The following is a 21,408-nucleotide window of genomic DNA, read 5'->3' on the forward strand; positions in this document are numbered from 1 at the left end:
AATGTGCAGTATCTATGAGATTTCTATTAAATTTGATAAATTTGAGATCAAAATGGACAACATAAATGAAAATTCCAAGAAACAAAGATAAATGTTAAAAGAGATCATAAAACAACAATCTGTTGAGATGTCAGCAATAGAAGACATATTAAGTGACCTGGATAGTAGAATGACAGGGATTGAGAATCACACAGAATTCCTGTTAAAACAAAATACTTTGCTTATGGAAAAAATAGAGGCGCTAGAAAGTAGATCTAGAAGAAATAATATTAGGATATATGGAATACCAGAAAATAGAAGATGGAGACAATATGTTACAGTTTTTAACTAACTGGGTGCCTAAAATTCTAAATCTACCAGAAGCTCTCTCTTTTAGTAAAGATTTCTTTCGACTTCTTTGAAGAAAAATTCTTTGGTCCCCAGCACTATTGTAAAATTTCTCTCCAACCAAGACAAGGATCTGGTACTGAAGATTGCTTTGACTAATTCTCCGATAAAAATAACAACAATATCAGGTTTGACAGTGACTATACTGTATCTGTTATGACAAAAAGGAAAGCATGTATTCCATTCATAAAAGACTTAAAGGAGTATTCAGTAAAATTTGGATTGAATAATACCCTTACAGTATTAAATTGGGTTGAAACTGTTAGGCTTAGAATGACCTCCACATCGAGACCCTAGTAATCTCCTATGATCCTATGATAAAGAAGGTAAACATTAAAGCTCAACTAATTTTTCCACCCAGAATTAATATCTTTTTACCAGAAGGTCAGAAAACATTTAATTATCTAGAAGATGCAGTGGACTTTTCTCAGAAAAAGAAACGTTTTGATCAAACAGAAAATTATGAATTGGACTCTTGTCATTTTAAAGAGACAAGCAACAAGAATTGACTTGTCATTGGAGGACAAAAGCAGTAAAATAATAAAGAAAAGTGATGTTGCTCTCATTTTCTATTTTGCCTAAATAGGTTCTTCACAGGTATTCAATGTTTTCATCTATTATAGTTCACCATTAAATACAAGGTAAAACAAACAAAAAAGTTTATACTTTATCAAAATGCCTTTTCTGCAGTATCTGAAATAAGGTAAATATAGAGAGTAGTGTGTATTTCTGGGGGTGTATATTAACATGTTTAACTAATCCACTTAATTTATATCTACTTTCTATGCATAATTTCAAGTAATCTACCTACCTAGTGTTAGTTAAAATTGCTTTTTAATGTTTTTTTTTACATACCTCAACCTGTTTTCAACTTATAACAGTCTAGTTGCCATGTTCAAGCTGCCTGTGCTGTAGGAAATTAATGCATCTTGAACTTTAACCCTCATTTAAAGGATGTAATCTTTTAGAATGTTAAACTGAGCAGCAGAAACACAAAAATAAAGCACTTAAAATGAATCTAGGTAATTTTACAACATATGCATGTAGTTTTTATGCTCATTATCTTTTAAGAAGAAGAATGCAGTGGGAAGAAGAAAAAATAAAGCCATCTGCAAACTTAAAATACCTGGTTCTAATCTCTGTTTATTAACATTTTGCGGTCATCCTATTTACAGTTCAGTCAAAGTTGTATCTTTTATATAAGTAGTGCAGAGTAAATATAATATTCTCATGCAGCAGATAATCTCAATACAGAGAAATTAGTCATTTATAGTGATGAAAATGCTTGTTTAAAACAATATTACTGGTTTTAATGTGTCCTGAAAGAAGCTGAAAAAATGAATATAAGAAGCACATGGTTTAATAAATTAGACAATTACTATGCAGAATACTTGTGATAAACAAATTACCTATTACAGTAATGGAAATTCCTCTACAGTTTCTCTGGTTCTGTAATACATGACTGTTATATTGTACACACAAATGTCTACACATTGTCAGACTGGATTTTTGATTACTCAGTCTAAACTTTTCAGAACTTGGCATTGTGAGTCCTGACATTTTAAAAGGTTACTTTCCTTAAATAATCCATTATTGTCACTGGTATAATATATAGTTTCATATCCACATTTCATTTATACAAGTATAAACTATTAACATCTTTGCTAGCTATATCTTATATTTCTGATTTTATTTTTTTTAATTTTGCATTGCTTAATGGCTATCTGGTATTTTCTGCCTGGGTTCCCTCTGAATACAGTCTTCACAAAAATAGATAGTTTCATTAAATAAGATCTAATAAGTAAAATACCCAATTTACTTTTTCCAACAGACAATGGCAGGGGCACATCTAAAGGTTTATTCTCATAAAAAAAATAAAATAAAACAAACACCTACACCATGGGTGATCCACAGATAATGGAAGACCTGGGATATAATACAAACAGGTAGTTAAGTATTAAGACTGTTGGTGGAATAAGGAATACTTACAAATGCATAGCATAAGTGAAGCTGATACATAGTAAATAAAGAACGGCATGTGCCATGCATAACACTTGGCAGTGCATTAAATAAAATATCGTTATAGAGAGCTATTAATCATCTGAAAGTTGGTAAGATATAGATTAAACATCCATACTTAAGAAAATGATGCTACATTGCAATTTTATTTACATAAGGACATCTACATGCAGAAAACACACTCAAATCGAAATACATATTTCCACAGACCACATTTGTCTATTCATAAATAAGGGATCTACAGATGTATTTACACAAGGTATAAACAACTGCCTACAAAAACAAAATACCCCATAACTTTTTGGTATTACTTCAGCATACAGTTGCCCCAATGTTTTCCTTGAAATGCAATTGTGAACTATAACACCTGATGTGATGGCCAGAAGAGCTGCAGAATGCAAAAAAAATGTATGGTTAAACACTGGGAATACTTCATTACTAAAATGGAAATTAAAGCAGGCATGCAGGAAGCTAGCATATCCTATATGGGATAAAATATGGTTCACAACCCTGTACACTGGTTATTATATCACTGTTTTTTTATACAAAATTATTTTTACAGACATTTGACAGTAAACTATTAGCTGTGATTATAAACTTGCTCTGAGAGAAATATATTTATTTGACTTCTATATAGATATTCATTTGTATATAACAGCATTTATATACATTAGTGTATTATACTTTAATATAAGCTGTTGTTTTCTGTACTATATGAAATAGTTTAGAGAAGAAGGTGATTAAAACACCTCAATTTGCTGCTTTAATTTCTCAGTTACTTCTCTAATTATTGGAAAATAATATTAATGAGCAGATTTAACTCTGCAAAAATGTTCTGCATTTGTTAGTGAAATATGTAATGTAATTTTATTCTAAACTTGCTTTTAAATCATTTTAAGAATAAAAGAATGCTTCCTGTGGATACACTAGATGTTAAATGTGCATTCCAAGTACTAGAGGAATTGATAGTAACATATATGCATTCATAGTACAAATATTAACTTAAAACACTCACTCATTTGTATATTTACTCTTATGCATAGATGCATAGAACATATTCACTCTCTTAACTGTTAATTTACACATCATGTATCTACTCATAATTTACAAACACAATATACATATCAAGCATCTACCCATAATTTAATAATACATACACACAGTTATATGTACGCACATCCATGTAAATATATTATGTACATATAAGCACATACAATATACACAGATATGTAATTTTAAATTATAGCATCTATTAATTATACTTCCATATTCTGACTATTATTTCCACTTTTTACCCATGTTATTAAATTAGTTGTACACATTTTATGATACTTGATCTTGATATGTATTGATGGTATGATGTCTATAGGTTAATGTGTTAAAGGTGTTGTGAGTTGTATTTATTTCCTCCATATAAATGCTTGCATACTAGGCTATTTCTAACATTTTCTATGGTTGGATTAATTAGAAGAAATGACTATATAAAATGTATTGATCAAATAGAGAAATTTGAAATACATTATTTCTGTGATATTTTTGATATATTCAGAAATACATAATGCTCTTTATTATTAGCATTTTCAACATTATATTTCTATGATCTTAAATATTGTTTCTCAAATTAATACTTTATATTTTCCTTTTCACATGACTTGAGAGTGCTCTTAATAGTTACAACTGTTTAGCTTGGTGATATTGGGATGGGTTGGTTGTTGTGTGATTTCTATGATTATATCATCATATCAGGGAATTTTTGTTCCATGATGGGAGGCTACAATGTATATATGTTTGAGCATTTCCTTTTTTGTATCCATCCATAGTTATTAGTACTTGTTTATTATATTTTAAGCTAAATCATATTAAATCAGTACATTTATGTGTTCTTATGAAAGTTGGCATATAATTGCCTCTCATTAAATATTATGGGCTTAATAATCTATTGAAGAGGAGTAGCTTAAAAATATTTAAAACTGCTTAAAGCTCACATAAATCTCTTACAAGAAATGAATTTGTAATCTGAAGATGTAGAGTGATGTTAAAAGATTATTCAGCTCTTGTGATGTTTAAATCAAAAAGGAGAGACACTCTTATTCTTTGGAGAAATTAATTACCTATGCCTAAAATATTGAATACCTATTCAGGTAAAAATGACATGCTGGTTTTAGCAGTAGTAGAAGTTGACAAAAGATGATAATTTTGTGAATTCTTACTGGAAACCTGGAATTGGAGAAAATGTTGTTAAGAAATATTTGGATATTATAAACTTATAAACAAAAGGTGAATTGATTAGTGTGGGAGATTTTAACTGTATTTGTTCTAGTAAAGACACAACTACTGATAAAGTTTCTAAGCTGTCCTCAGTAGATAAACATTTAGATCATTTTATTAAGTCTTAAGATTTGAGAGATACCTATGATTTTAAATCAACTAACTCTCTTAACTTTACACATTATTCTTCTAGATTTGTTACCCAGACAAACATTGATAAAGTTTTTTACTTCTACTAGTTTAGTTGCTAAAATTGAAGATGTATTAAGAACTACATGTCCTTTATCTGACCACAATGCTACTACATTTACATTAACATTAAAGCCAAGTAATCTGATTTATTATCAGAAAACCCCTGCTTATATAGTAAATTTAAAAGACTCTAAGGAATTATGTCTGAAAGAAATAGATCAATACATTGAAAACAATAAAGGAGAAGTTTCAGAAGTAATTCCCAAGGATTATTTAAAAGTTTATCTATATGGAATAATTACAAATTGGTACATGTATAAGAAAAAGAATGGGATAAGGAGTTGACGTCTTTGCAGTCTAATATAGATACACTGAAATCCAATGTAAAACCTTTTGACAAATCAACAAATGCTGAGTTGAAATTATTAAATCAAACATATCTTGATGTACTTCACCATATAATATCAATAAATCTGGAAAAATTAAAATTACAAGCTTACTCAATAAATCCAAAAAGCTTACAGGTTGGCTGTTACAGCTAAGAAAAAATAAATACTAATCATATTAAAGAAATAACTTCCAAACAAGGTGATAAAAGTAAAACAATTATTGATTTAAAAGACATATTTAAATATTTTAGGAAATATTATAAAGAACTTAATAACAAAGGGACAAACTTAGAAATCAACAAAATAACAGATGACTTTTTGAAAGACAATATAAGGTTTAAAATAACCAAAGAACAAACATCCACATTTGATAAGTTATTCTGTTTTAAGAAGTTAAAAGATCAAATTAATAATCTTAAAACTAATAAAGCCCCTGGTTTTAATGGTATAATCCCAGAATTATACAAATTATTCCCAGAAAATATTTTAAATATCCTATTAAAAAGTTTTTGAATAAGTTAAACATATGCCAACTAGCCCCCCGTTCCTGGAAATATTCCCTGACATCTCCTATCTTGAAGCCAAATAAAGATTCAAACTTATGTTCTTCTTACCATCCTATTTCATTATTAAATGTTGATTGTAAAATATTTATGTCTATTTTTGCAATAAGATTAAACCTTATTATGCCAGGATTAATAACTGATGGTACTACATAGAAAGGTTCAAAACATAATTAGGCTTAATAGTTTAATAGATCTGTCTAAAAACAACAGAAAAGTACTAACTATGATAAATCTAGATATAAATAAGGCTTTTGATTCTATTAGTTGGACTTATTTGTTCAAAGCATTAAAACAATATGAATTTTCCCTAGATTTTATAAATCTTATAGCTAATCTATAAAGTATCTTAATCTCTTTTATTAAAATTGGCTTTATTTTTTCTAGCTCTTTCAAAATATTAAAAGGTACAAAACAGGGTTGTCCCTTGTCACCTCTATTATTTGCTCTAGCAATTGAATCTTTCACAGACTTTGTTATATCTAGTAGCAAAATTCAGGTATTCTCAATAGATGAACGTTATTTGTTTAAAATTCAAGCATTTGCAGATGACATTTTAATAACAAGTGGTAATGCTGAAGCATCAGTAGAAAATGTAACTAAGTCTATTAATTACTTTGAAAAGGCATCGGGTTTAATGTTTAACTACTTTATTTATTAATAAAAAGTTAATTATTTAAGAAACTATAAGAATATTATTTGGGGCAATTCATAAATTAATTATCATGGAATTATAATTAAATATACTGCAAAAAGGCTCAATAGCAGTAAATCATAATAATTTAATCAACATTGTTACAAAAATAATTATTAATTGGTACATTTTTTACAATGATGATAGACTTATTTTAACAAGAATGATAATCCTACCAAAAATACCTTTCTATCTACAATCACTAATTATTCTCCATCCTAAAAATATTTAAGGAATTAAATTCTATTCTTATTAATTTCCCTGGTTCCCCAACAAACCAAGAATATCATTTGATTGGCATGTTAAAAGTTGTCAATAAGGTGGATTAAGTTTTCCAAATGTTGAATTATATTTCAAATCCATAATTCTCAGTATAATATCTCTATGGATATATTAGTCTTACCAATCCACTCAGAAATCCATTCATAAAAGATTAATAAATAATAACAGCTATGTTGTGGAATATTTCTCTAAATTTGGAATTAATATTTTTTACTAGATCTTTAAAGACTTATGTTTAAATGAAAAGAAAAAAATACTATTCCTCTCCCTTCACTGATTACATCCTTAAAATGTTTAAAACATTAATGAACTTATATAGTTAATTTATTGTTTTATTGTTCCCTATGTCAAATACTGTGGGTTACTTGGGCACTTTTAATATAAACAAATTGCTAGACCTTAGAAATGGAAATTTAATCTTTTGGCATCAATTCTTAACTGGAAATAAATAACATAATTCAGATTATCTTCTTGGAAGAAATTGTTTAGAAAATAATTGGTTGACTATACAATCCTGTAAAAAATATGTTAGTGATATAATCAAAATCTCCATGAATTTTCTAACAAAACATATTTCAAAGATACTTGATTTTTTTTTCAGAATCAATAGTAACTCAAATAAGAATAAATGATATATATCAATAATGACTTCAAATGAAAGCTTACTTAATGTTGCAAAAGTTGATACTAAGATTTTCTATTTACCTACTACCAATTTGCAGATATGTTATACTTGTTTAGCAATAAAATATGCACATATATAATATTTCTGTAAATATTGAAGTCATTGTCTTCATGATTGTATTTTACAACACCAATTAATTTATCTACCTAACACAGAGGTGAAGAATAGCTTCTCAGACAATTGAAGTACTCTGTAATAGCCAAATGTTAGCTTATTTTATGACACATTATTAACATATGGCATGTACTGCGGTGGTGGTGCTGCGGTAGTGTTGTCACCTCACAGTAAGACATTGTCCTGTTCAATTCTCAGCTAGAGTGTTTTCTGTGTGGAGACATGCATGAATGGGCGTACCTTCGTTGAAGGTTGTGCGTCAGGGCTGGCAACTCGGCATGTAAAAATCTACTGCCAATCAATAGCGGACCGGAGTTCCACTGTGGTGACCCCTAACTGGGAAAAGCCAAAAGACACAACAACAACAACAACATTAATATACGGCATACCATCATAATTATATTAAAACTTGAAACAGAATATATTTATATAGTACTACATGGTATCACACAAAAGCATCGACAATTAAAAAACTTTCCAGTGATAATTTGTATTTAATTACTTAGATTGGCAGATATTTGCATGTATTTGTCCACTGAATATGAAAATGCAGACACAAACCATAATTATGCAGATATCTCAAAAACTGGGTGAAAAAACACAACATTTCTTTTGCAGCAAACTGAAGATAACATCTGCTCAAACAAAAGTCACACCAGGAGTTGGGGTCTATCTACTATGGATTGTTTGTGTAATTATAATAAAAAACTTATGTAGTATCTAATTACTTGTCCAAATAAAACTATCATTATGTCTGGCTGGGGTCTATATTAGAACATCGACTTTTTAAAACGTTGAATGTTCTAATATTGACCCCTATTCAGCGAATGCTGACAATATTGCACATGCAGAACAGCAAATTTTTCCCAGGGAAAAAATTTGCTGTTCCGACACACATACACACAACACAAACACACCAAACAAACAGCAATTCACACACATACACCGAAAATCCTACATCTATCCCTACACTAAACTGTACACACACCACTAGCCATCCACTTACCTTAACCCAAACCCTAACCCTAAGGTCTGTCACTATTGCACACTCACCTCACCCGCGACCTAACCTTAACTCACTTATGCAGCCCTAACCCTCATGTCCACACAATCACACACTTACCTGACCCACACCCTAGCCCTAACTCACCTACCCCATGCCCTAACCCTCATGTTCACACAATCGCACACTCACCTGATCCCGGCCCGTAACTTTCCACCACAGTGCTGAACATAGCAAAGCCACAGGAACGGCCAACCAAATTCATTCCCTAGGAAGAAATTTGGTGTTCCGCACCTTCGCTATTTTCAACATTCACTGAATAGGGGTCGATATTAGAACATTCAAAGTTGTGAAGCTTCAATGTTCTAATATAGACCCATTTGTCTAAGATATTAGTGTCACCTTTGTAAAGATGAGCATGTACTGAAGAACTTTTGTATTTTAACTTTTAGAGTTTTTCGGACACACGCACACACATACACACACACACACACGCACACACGCACACACACACACACACACACACACACACACACACACACATACATACATACACATCAATATTCTAACTCTACACACACACACACACACACACACACACACACACACACACACACACACACACACACACACATACATACACACGTTCATCTAATCATAAAATATTTAAAAAGAATAATTTAATACACATCTAATCTAAAGCACACTTAGTCAAACCACATTGCATCTAAAACTACATATACAGCAAATATATCTCCAATACTTCTTTTTTGTAGGGTAGCTCCAGAACCCCCAACATAATTACTTAAATATTCTAACTCTACACACACACACACACACACACACACACACACACACACACACACACACACACACACACACACACACACACACACACACACACGTACTTAAATATTCTAACTCTACAATCTTGCACCATGGAGAAAAGAAAAATTCTCAGAGAGTGAATCACTGCTGGAGCAGAAACACAGACTTGTATGGTAGAGATAAGATATACCAGTGGGCATAAAAAAGGTACAGTGACCAAACAACACTACTTTGCATTGTCATTCCTATGGTCAAAAAACATGCTAGCAGTTTTTTCAGGTCTATGTTAGACCATCGAATTGCCACATTGTCGAACATCATTCCATCGACAATGCAGGCCATCAACCAACCCTCATGTGGGAGGCTGTGACACCCACACTCTCTGCTAATTATATATACCAACTCCAAGACTGTACTACAATGGGAAAAGGGGAAATTTCCTGATTTTTACCATAGTATGATCTTACTCAGAATGATTCAACTGCCTGCATTCTCAACAAAATTATAACTTCAACAATGTGACCGTTTGACAGTCTAACATAAACCTGTGATTTTCTACAGCCTCACATACTTTTATATCAAATATGGTTCATTCATTTTTGTTTTGTATGAAATGTGTTTTGGATTAGTTATGACACTTTTTAGTGCATGAAATTTGTCTTAGATCAAATGTCACATACTCATCTTTATCTCTCTCTTTATATATAAATATATATTTATATATTTTTATATATAGGCATGTGTGTGTGTGTGTGTGTGTGTGTGTGTGTGTGTGTGTGTGTGTGTGTGTGTCTAGAGAGAGAGAGAGTGAGAGAGAGAGTTTTTGTTTTTCTTACCAGGTAGGTTGCATAACTGAACTCTCATTAATTTATGTCAGGTGATAGCTCCCCAACCCTAAAATCTGCAGGTGTCAGGAGGTGGGAAATTCCATTCAGGCTGGGTGTTACTAATTTAAAAGAATACTGGGGTTAGTGTGAGTTGAATGTACATGGGCAGCAACCCAGAGTGCAGTGTTTTCATCATTAAAACTGTTAATGGAATGATAGACAGTTTCATTTAGTTTACATTTAAATTAAACACACACATACACACACACACACACACACACACACACACACACACACACACACACACACACACACACACACACACACACACACACACAAAATCAAGAAAAGAAGCTTCCCAATAATCACTTGGTCTTTGGGAATTGGCAAATATGTCCTTCCTTTAGTTTTACATTCATTGCAAACTTCTGTTCATTCAGTTATTCAGTGAGGGCTATTGGTCTTCTAGAAGAAGAAGATGCAATGGCCCAGATGTATACATTATAGAACCATATTCTTTTCTAATTACGTAAAATTAGCAGTGTGTACCTCCTTAACTTGTCAAGTGAGTCTCTTTTATAGTTTGGAACTTTAATTTTACAAGATGTATAGTGGTTGAGGATTTCTACATATAGGAGTAATTACCCCTTATATTTAGACATAACCTATATAGTAAATCTTGTTACATAGTATATTGTCCTTACTCTGGACAAAGCACAGATAATTGGGGAATATGTGGACAAGACCCAATTAGGGACAATTTTTAAATATTACATTAATTTACTTAAAAAGTTAACAGAGCAGCAGAAATTGCATCAACATGCATTTTCCTAAACCAATAAGAAATATGAGAATAGATGACTGCTTGACTTACTATAATCCTTAGTGATTTACCAGAAACAAAATTATGAGGAATAGCAAAATATGAGGTAAAATTCAGGGCAGTTTTAAAGCGTCTTGTATCACAATGACAATGAATTGTATAAATTGCATTCCTGCTGTCATTAACCCCTGAAGCATTAGCAGCAAGGGTAGGGATAAGATTAATTCCAACAGTGTGTTATGTTTGCCTAGTTCAGCAAGGCTAAACTTGTCTATAAATATCAGTTATGTTTAACATTTTGAGGGCTTTAGAAAGTGATGTTTAGTGGCATGAAATAAGGATAATTTGGAGTGATGGGAAAGAAAAAAAAAACAGAAAGTGGAGCAGGCTGACAAATAGGAGGCAGTATTGCAGGTATAAAAGTTTATTCGAGCAAACCAAACAGGTATGATTAATAACTGTAATAATTAAATTTAAATATGAGCTTAAGCCTATTTTTCCTCCAGAATGACATTGCTGCCCAGATACTTGCCATGCTGTTTTATTTATTTATTTGTCATTTTTTTCCTAAATGTTGTTACGTTAATTTCAAAAAGAAGTTATGTACTTACCAAAATATTGCATCTCTGTTGTTGATCTTCATTTATCCTTGATGTATGGGACTCACGTCCAACCCTCAGAACTGGCTCGGCTCTTATAACACATCGCAAGAACCAAAAACTCTTGAGCTAAGGCCCTACCCAGAATGATTCTCTCTAGATTACCTCAGACTGAGTTTGCAGCTATAAAGGAAGGCAGGAAAGACAACCCTATTTCAATTGTAGAGGATGGGTCCAAGGTCATATATAAAATAACAGAAGGTGGGTGGAGTGTCAAGGATAAATGAAGATCAACACTACAGATGGAACATTATGGTAAGTACATAACTTCTTTATCTGATGTTGTCAAACTTTATTTATCCTTGACATATGGGACAGAGTCCCCAGCTACCTTAGATCATGGGAGGGCTTATAGAAGGATATTCTTGAGCACTATAGAGCCAAAGGACACTGTTCCCTGGAGACTAAATCCAATTTTGTAATGAGTGATAAAGGTAGGTGGAGTAGCCCAAGATGCTGCTGCACATATTTCATCCACGGACGCCTTTGAGTGAAAAACAGTAGAAGTGGCTATTGACCTAGTAGAATGTGCCCTAACCGGTACAGGTAATTGGATGTTTTTCTTATTGTAGATGAAAGTTATGCATTCCCTTAACCATTTAGACAAAGTAACCATTGAAACTGGTTTACCCATGGATGGACTCAAAAAGGAGACAAATAACTGGTCAGATTTCCTCATGTCCTTTGTTCTGTGGAGATAAAAACACGATTTCCTGTGGACATCTAACAAGAGTAAACTATATTCTCACTTGTTAGAAAAATTAGGGAAGAACTGGTATATGAATGGATTGACTGATGTTAGCTTCAGATGCCACCTTAGGAAGAAAGGATGTGTTGGTCTTAGTGAAACCCTGTCTTTATGAAAAATCAAATATGGAGGATTTGAAGATAATGCTTGAATCTCTGAAATTCTTCTGGCAGATGTAACGGCTACCAGAAAAATGGTTTTCCATGAAAGGAACTTCAGATCAGAACTAACCACTGGTTTGAAAGGGGAATGGACCAATGACTATAGATCCATATTGAGATCCCAAGGAATGAGAGGATCTTTATAAGGTGGTTTTAATCTCAAGGTTCCTTTCATAAATACTTTGCACAATCTGTAGGAGATTAACGAGTGCTCTTTGAAATAATCATGGAAGTTGGAAACAGCAGCTAGTTGGACTTTAATAGCAGAAAAAGAAGCTCCCTTCTCAAAATGCATAGCTAAAAATTCCAACACCTTTTCAACTGGTACAGAAAAGGGGTCAATGTGTTTATGTGGGCCCAAAATGAGAATATTTTCCACTTACTGTTATAAAGTCTCCTGGTGGAAGGCTTATGGGAAGTCAATAAACTTTTTCAGACTGGTGAGGACAGGTTATCTTGCCTGGTGATCAAGAGAATAGTAGAAACCAAGCCGTAAACTTGAGGCTTCAGAGACTGGGGTGAATTAGTCCCTCTGGATGGGACAGTAGGTCTAGATCATAGTCCAGAATACAAGGACAATGAATAAGGTGAGGGCAAAGAAAGACAAACCAGACTTGTCGACGTCAGAGTGGAGCAATGAGGATCACATTGCTCTTCAAACTGATGGTTTTCTTTAAGAAAGGACATATTGGTAGAACTAAGGAAAGACATAGAGCAGTCCCAAGGTCCAGTCATGAAGGACAGTGTATATCAAGGACTCACCCTGAGAGGGGACTAGGGCAAATAGCTGCTGCACTTGTTGTTCAGGGCTGATGCAAACAGGTTGGAACAACACTGGCCCCAGTGATGTAAAATCTCCTTTGCCACTCTGGGATTGAGAGACCACTCATGAGGCAGAAGAATGTGTCTGCTCAGCTTGTCTGCTATCACGTTTGAGCTCTCTGGGATATGCATTGCTATCAGAAAGTGGTTGGAAGAGTTTGCACTGCCAGACTCTGAGAGCTTCTCAACAAAGGGGTAAGAGTTGGTCCTACCCTATTTGTTAATGTACCAGAATACTGACATATTGTCTGATTGAATTCCAATCATTCCCAAAGGGAGGGCAGCTTGGAAGACTTGTACCACCTTCAACTCCAGAGCATTGATATGCAAGTTGGCTTTGATCAGGGACCAAGTGCCTTTGATTCTTCTGCCCAGATAATGCCCACCCTAACCCATCTTGGAGGCATCCGTGGTCACTATGACCTTGGGCTGTGGAGGAACAAAGGGTCAGTCCAGGAGAATTTCCTCTGATTTCATCCACCAGAATAACTATTTTTTGCAATGACTGATGACCTGGTTGTGGTGCATCAGGGAATGAATGAAAATGGACCATGGAAAGGAAAGTAACCACTGCTGAAGTCTCATGTGAAATCTTGTTAGTAGGATGATCATGATGGCCTCTGCCACGGATCCTAGGTTTTGTGGAACTAGTAGAGCAGGCATTCTGTTGTTGGCGAGAATAACTTTCATTTGGGACTTTATCCTTTGCAATCTGTGAGGAGGAAGGGAAGCTATGCTACAGGTGGTATTTAGACAAACCCTTATAAACTCCAACTCTTGAGTTGGACTTAGTTGGGATTTTGTGTGATTCACTGTAATAGCTAGATGAGAGCAAGTGTGTAAAATAAAGTCTCTTGACTGCTCTAGTAGATGCCTGCTGGGAGCAGTGATGAGCCAGTCATCTATATATGAAAACACTCAGAATCCGTGCAGTCTCAAGTAAGCTGCTACTACTGCCATACACTTGGTGAACACCCTGAGGGTTTTGGTGAGACCAAAAGGCAGAGCTCTGATCTGATAATGACTGGCTCCTAGCCAGAAATGGAGGAATCTTCTGGAGCATTTGTCCATTTTTATGTGGTAATACACATCTTGGAGATCTATTGACTGAACCATGACCATCCAGAATTTTGCTGCTGAACAAACTTGTCAATTGGCTGAGATCTAAAATTATTCTTGGTCCCCTGTCTTTTTTGTCACCAAAAAGAATCTTGAGTAGAATCCAGTTCCTATTTGGTCTGGTGGGACTTCTTGAATGACTCTTTTTACTATCAACTTTTGAATTTCCAGAGCTGCCTGATCCCTCTGACTGGGTGGCATGTTGGGAATTCTTTTTACTGTTCTTAGGTGAGAATGAAGGGTATGTTGTATCCACTGGAAATGATCCTTCACACCGAAGTATCAGTTATTATTTGTTGCCAGGCTAGTGGTTGCAAGGACAATCAGGCCTCCCTTCAGGAGTGTTGGTAAGGTTTCCCTGAAAAAGAATCCCTGGAACCCTGATTTTTTGGCCATTTATGCCACAATGTCAGTGTATTCAATTGCAGTTCCCCCAATGCCCGAAGGAGAGCCACTGCCACATGTCTTCTGAAAAGGCCCTTGGTATTTCTTGAACAACATGGAGAGCAGAAAAATGTATGCCCACTGCAGAAAGGGTCTTTTCATCTCTTTCACACCTGGCCAAGGTCTCTCTGACTTTGGAGCCAAACAGGGATAATCCATTAAAGGGAACATTGAAGAACGAAGAATTAAATGGCTCTGAAATTTCACACAAGTGCATCCAGAGTATTGCAACATCATAACCCACTGCTGTAGTCACCCCTTTGGCTGCATGTGCACTGATTCTTATGGATGAGTTTGAAATAGACTCCAGGGTGGCCAGCTGGGAGGCAACTTTATATTGTACCTCCTCAGGCATGGCTCCTGCAAGGGTATTTGACAGCTCCTTGATCAGATATCTCTGGAGTCTAGTAGAATGTGCCATGAAGTTCAAAGACTATAAGGTGAAGGTTGATGAAGCACAGACCCACTTCCTAAACCTGCCCATCACCCTGGACTCTCGGTTAGGAGGACGAAGAGTGGAACTCTCCTCTGCCAGCTCCTTATTTGTGGTTGCTGCAACCACCATGGCATCTACTGCTAACCCCTTAGCCCAAAACTGTTGGTCCTCTGGTGCAGTGAGAATTTTGTCTGGTCTCTTGGAGATTGGCTGTACAGAATCAGTGGCCTTCCATGCTCACTGAGTGATCAATTTAACAAGATCGTCAGTGGATGGGGTCACCCAAGAAGTAAATGGCCCAGCACCGAAAGCTTGCAGGTACACCAACTCCTTTGAGGAAGAGTCTTTGGGCTTCCAGCCACCCCTCTGCTTTAGTAACTCAAGAATGTCTCCAAAGGATATGTCTTCTTGGGGTGAAGTCTGGGTCCTCCATGACAGATTCCTCTGAGGAATCTAGGTTTTTCATCTTATATGTCCTCTTCTGAGGCACCTCCTCAGTGGGAAGCTCAGTGGAGGAATCAGAAGAGTTAAGCTTCTTTACAGGGGTATTCTGCAACTTTGATGCTTGCTGTTCAGATGTTGATGTTGGAGGAAACTCTGGGTGAAAGAGAATAGCGAGGAAAAGCTCTGATAGGGAGGGAACCAGCTGAAAACCTGCAGAGGCCAAGGCCCTCTCCATGACCTGGAAGGCATGCCCCCTGAAGAGGGAAGGGATCCTAGAACAAGGAAGGACAACCCCAAAACCATGGTCACAGCTCACTCCGATGAGACCGCCACCAGAGCCAAAGCCAAGGTAGATCCTGCATGTGCCAAGGGTCTAAGAAGCAAAGGCGGCTCATAGAAAATTAGAGCCAAACCATCCCCCTCAGACCCAGCAGCAGAGCTATGACCCCAGGAGTCCTCCAGATCCAAACCAACTGAAGAATTCAGGGCAGACACTGGAGCTGATGGCATGGAAGCTGTTAGAACTGGGACAGCCAGAACTGGAGGATCAGAGTCATGGTCTCTAAGGCCTTGCAGGAGGTTAGAGGAGGAAAGTCCAGTGGAGTCCTTGGAGAGAAGGTCCCATCTCCAGTAGGGAATGAAACCTGGAAAGGACCTGTAAGACCCCTAGCCATGAGGAGCATATCCACTAACCTCATAACATTGACTTTTGTTAGATACCTGGAGAAACAAACAGAAAGAGCTGATGGGGATTCAGGTTTCTCTATGAAGGGGCTTGGGTGATGGCCCACTGAGGGATTCACTGAGAGAAAGTACCTAGTCCTGGATTTGAAAGATAGTTCTGATTCCAAGGATACCAACAGCACCATGAGAGGGGCTGACACCTCCTGGGTGGTAGGCTCCATAATTGTCAGCACCAAAACATTTGGTGCAGTGGTCATCACAGTCAGTGCCAAAGTTGGCACAATAGCCTTTTTAGCACTTAGCTTTGGTTCCACTGAGTGTGAGTAAACAAAAGATGTAGGTCTCTTCGATGATGGACTTTAATTTCCCTGACTGACTGGACAAGGCCTCATCAAAAGAAGTTTTAATTAGTCCTTTAAGGATACATTTATTCTTTCTTTCTTCAAGGGCTTGGTGACTAAAAGCATGATAAATAGCACAATCCTCTTGCAAGTGCACCAGGTCCAAGCAATAGACACACACCATATGCCCATCTGAATTGGGCATTTTTCTCCCACAATCATGGCACTTTTTGACACCTGTGGGGCCTTTACCTTTATCTGCCATATTAGCTAGACACAAAGTCAGACTCGGACAACACACATAGTAATGAAGGGAAAGAAGGAGGGGCTACCAACAATGGTAAGCCACAGCTACCAGGCGATAGACAGGAGAAAGGACAAGAGCTACCAACAATGGTAGGAAAGTTATCACAAGGTATGAAAGCTTCACAGGAGCCTCACTCACAGAAAGAAAGAAAGAAAACTTAGAAATAACCTGACTTGTTTTTTGTTATCTACAGGAAAACCTACAAGCAATGGTAGGAAAAAAACACTGAAGAATAAAAAGGAGAGGAATACGAGAAGAAAAACAGAAAGGAGGAAAAATGTTAACCGAGTAGGTTAAGAAGAATTAACAGTGACTTAGGAAAGATTTCCAGGAAGGTTTTATGATGATTTAAGTAAAAAAAGACTTGATTTCACTTGGCTCAAGAGGATTTCAGCTGACGCATCCAATGCAGAAGAGCGGCAAATGAGATTGAGGTAATTTAGAGAGGGGTATTCTGGGTAAGTACTTTGCTCAAGAGTTGTTGTTTCTCATGATCTGTTATAAGAACTGAGCTGGTTCCAAGGGTCAGAATCGAGTCCCATACATCAAGGATAAATAAAGACTGATAACATCAGATCATTTGTTTTCTGGACTGTATGAAGTCTAAAACTAAAATCTCTGTTTTTATTACCATTTCATTGCAGTCTTCAATGGCTTCCTAGCAAGTTATACATTCAATGTGGACCAAATAAAAATATGAAACATCATTAGAGATATTAGAAACTATGAAGTATAATGTAAATAATTGTGATCTATATTATGTCAATGAAAAGCAATTCCATTGAATGGCTTTTCATCAACCTTTAAGTGAAGTCCCATTACAGTGAATTCTAAATCAGCTATTTCTTCCCCTCAGAAAGAAATTGATTGGCCATCCTTGTGAGTTTGCCCTTTTTCCCACTGTAGTGCAATCTTGGAGTTAATATATTTAGTAAGGGGGGTGTGGGGGCACAGCCCCTCACATTGGGGGATATGGGTGGTGAAGCCGCCACTTTGTAATGTTTAAAGTGATGTGTAGTCCATGGTAGGGCTATCGATTTCTTTCCCAGGGAAAAAAATCACTGATTTGGATATTTTCTGTAATGGAACTTTGAATTTTAGGGGTTGATGAAAAGCCGTTTGATGGAATGGCTTTTTGATAAGATAATATAGACCCAATAATTATATATATTTAATAAATTATACTGTAACTGTAAAGTCTACATGGTGAAGTAAGATTGGAATGAAAATAAAGTATAATCCAATGCACAAAGGCATAATCAAGTCAATCTGCCTGCATAAAAATGGAGAAAGTGGTGTGTGTGTGTGTGTGTGTGTGTGTGTGTGTGTGTGTGTGTGTGTGTGTGTGTGTTTTCCTTGATTGCACAGAGCTTTTTCAAGTCTTAAGCTAGCCAACTCCAAGCTGTGTTGCTTTACACTGGTTGCTTTCTATATTTGCTTATGTGTATTTCTCTAAAAAGGGGCAGACTTGTCCCCTTGTCCCCTAAAGCACTGTTTGCAACTGGGAGAGTATTTGTCCTTTATATCCTTATGAGGGTGGTAAATGTATATGCAAGACTTCAACTGCAGTGGTGGCTTGTGCTATTGGGCTGCAAGTCTGCAGCACCCCCAGCTGTACAAAAAGAAAACCAAAATACAAAAAAAATCCTGGAACTCGCTCATGCGTCCATGGAAAACTCTAATCTGGACTGCTGTTTAACCCATCCGAATTTGGAAGAAGGTAGCAGTCTACAGATGCCCCAGAAGTCTATGCAGTTACAACAGCATAGACTGGAAGGGGATCAGACTGCAAGGTCTGCAGTCTGTGCATGCTCAGAATGAAGCAGCGCATGCATGCGTACTTTACATTGCCGAGAAATGGATGGCTTATGGAGGGGAAATGACTTTGAATGGAGCTTGGGGAATTGGCAGCTGCCTTGAATAGAGCATTCCAAGAAATGGAGCTTATGGAGGATTATTTGGAGCATTCCAAGAAATGGTCAGCATATTATGGAGCTTGGGGAACTTGAATGGAGCTTATGAAGAATTATTTGGAGCGTTCTCCAGGTACAAGGTGTGTGTGTGTGTTTGTGTGTGTGTGTGGGTGCGTGTGTGTGTGTGTGTGTGTGTGTGTGTGTGTGTGTGTGTGTGTGTGTGTGTGTGTGTGTGTGTGTGTGTGTGTGTTTGTGTGTGTGTGTGTGTGTGCAAAAGTGTGTATATGTATACTTGTGGGCTATGCAATGAGTTGCATTATGTACTTTTGAGTAATTAACAAGGACAATGTGTACTAATATTATGTATTCTAAATTATAGATGTTTATCTCTGTATTGCTGCAAATCTACTTATTAATGTGCACTGTTCACAAGAACTTTCAACATGCATCTTATAAATATAACAGTATAGTACTCTGTTAATTATATTTTTATGTTTAAAATGCATTGAATTGTACAAAGTAATGTATGCTGGTGTAATACAGTCACACAATTAAAGTGTTTGCCTGCATCTCCATTTTGTTGTAATGCACACGGAATAAACTTATCACTTTGGTGAGGATTCATAGAAGTTTAGCACAATATGCAGTACAAATTTAGTCAGGTAATGATGGCAAAATGCAGTGTGTGGCTGATTCAGAAACAAGGGAGGTGCTGTCTTGCAAGGGTAAAATAGCATAATGTGTAGCAAGTGCAAATGATTGTATCATGATATGCAAATAAGGCACATAACTTATGCATATTATGACAACAAACATGGAAAGTTGAGTCAAAAAGCATAAAATAGGTATACTGTCTCATGGAACAAACATAAGCTAAACAATAGAGATTCGTGGTGAACAGGCAAGTGAAGTTGTAAGACTAACAGCAGCAACAGAAGAACAGCATGTGTTAGTGGCCACTGTCTGAGCCTGTAACATGACCTGCTGTGGCCATTCATGCCACCACAGGATGTACTGTCAGTGCCTTACATATCACCAGCTCACAGACCTGCGAATAGTGGACTGCTGCAGTGTGGACCCTGTCAAACATTATCACTCATGAGAAAAATAGAGGGGAATACATTGATTGTCCATCCCAGGTAACAAAAAGGCATATAGGGTGTTAACCATCTTCGCTAAGGAACATTCCAGTGACCTTCAGGGGATACATTAGAGATATGACAGAGATTAGCTTCACATATCCGATAGAAGTTCATTGATATCATGCTACAACAATTGGAGGAGCAGATCTGACTCCCCAGGACAAACAAGGAGAAAACTACCACTGTGTAGGTTTTTTATAATATGTCCAATTTTTCTGAAGTCCTGGGAGTTGTAGAGTACACACATTTCCATCAATGCTTCACCTGGTTCACCATGATTGAGATTTATCAACAAAAAGGGCTTCTGCTCTCTGAATTGACACAGAGGGTATTTTATAAAATGTGCCCATGCACCTCCCACAGTATGAAGGTCCACTCTTCCTCCCCACAGGGGGACAAAAGAAACTCTTCTGCCTTTGTGAGCTTCTTCTGAGTTATGATCCCCCACCCTAGTGAAAATTCCCTTGAAAATGTCCCACGCCCTGTCTTTTGCACTGAGTATCATACTAGTTACCCATTATCGCAATTGTTGCAGGACCTGTCATCTTTGGGCTTCAAAATCTGAGCATATTTTTTCTTGATTATATGTGTTATGTGAATTTTTTTGCTTGTGTATGTAAGTGAATCCAAGTGGCTTGTGTGGGAATACTGCCCACAGCCTTCTGATCTTTCAGCATCAAGGATAAGTGTGCTACTTGTTGAAGCACTAATACTAGCATCCACTAAAGTTCCCTGTGTGGAAGTCAAGCCCCGACTGCTGTGATGAGTAAACAAAATCCTAACCTCTAGACCATCCCTAAAGAATTCTAGTAAGTGAGACATCATCTGAGCTTTATCTAGACATAAATTCAAACTATCTTGGTAATATCCTAAGTCAAGCAATGTTTCTCTGTTTTATAAATCTCTTGTGTCAAGAAGGACCTCTGGCTGAAGTAAGACTTTAAAGTGTATACATCAGCCTTTTGTAAATATTCAGATTTGCCAATGTGCTTCAAAACTGATTAACCTGGCTTGCACAACCATTCTTTAATTATTGGAGCATTCAAGAAATGAATGGCATATTATGGAGCTTAGGGAACTTGAATGGAGCTTATAAAGAATTATTTGGAGCAAT

This window comes from Protopterus annectens, chromosome 5.part1 (genome assembly GCF_019279795.1).
Source record: "Protopterus annectens isolate FY-2018-M chromosome 5.part1, PAN1.0, whole genome shotgun sequence".
NCBI classification, from domain to species: Eukaryota; Metazoa; Chordata; order Ceratodontiformes; family Protopteridae; genus Protopterus; species Protopterus annectens.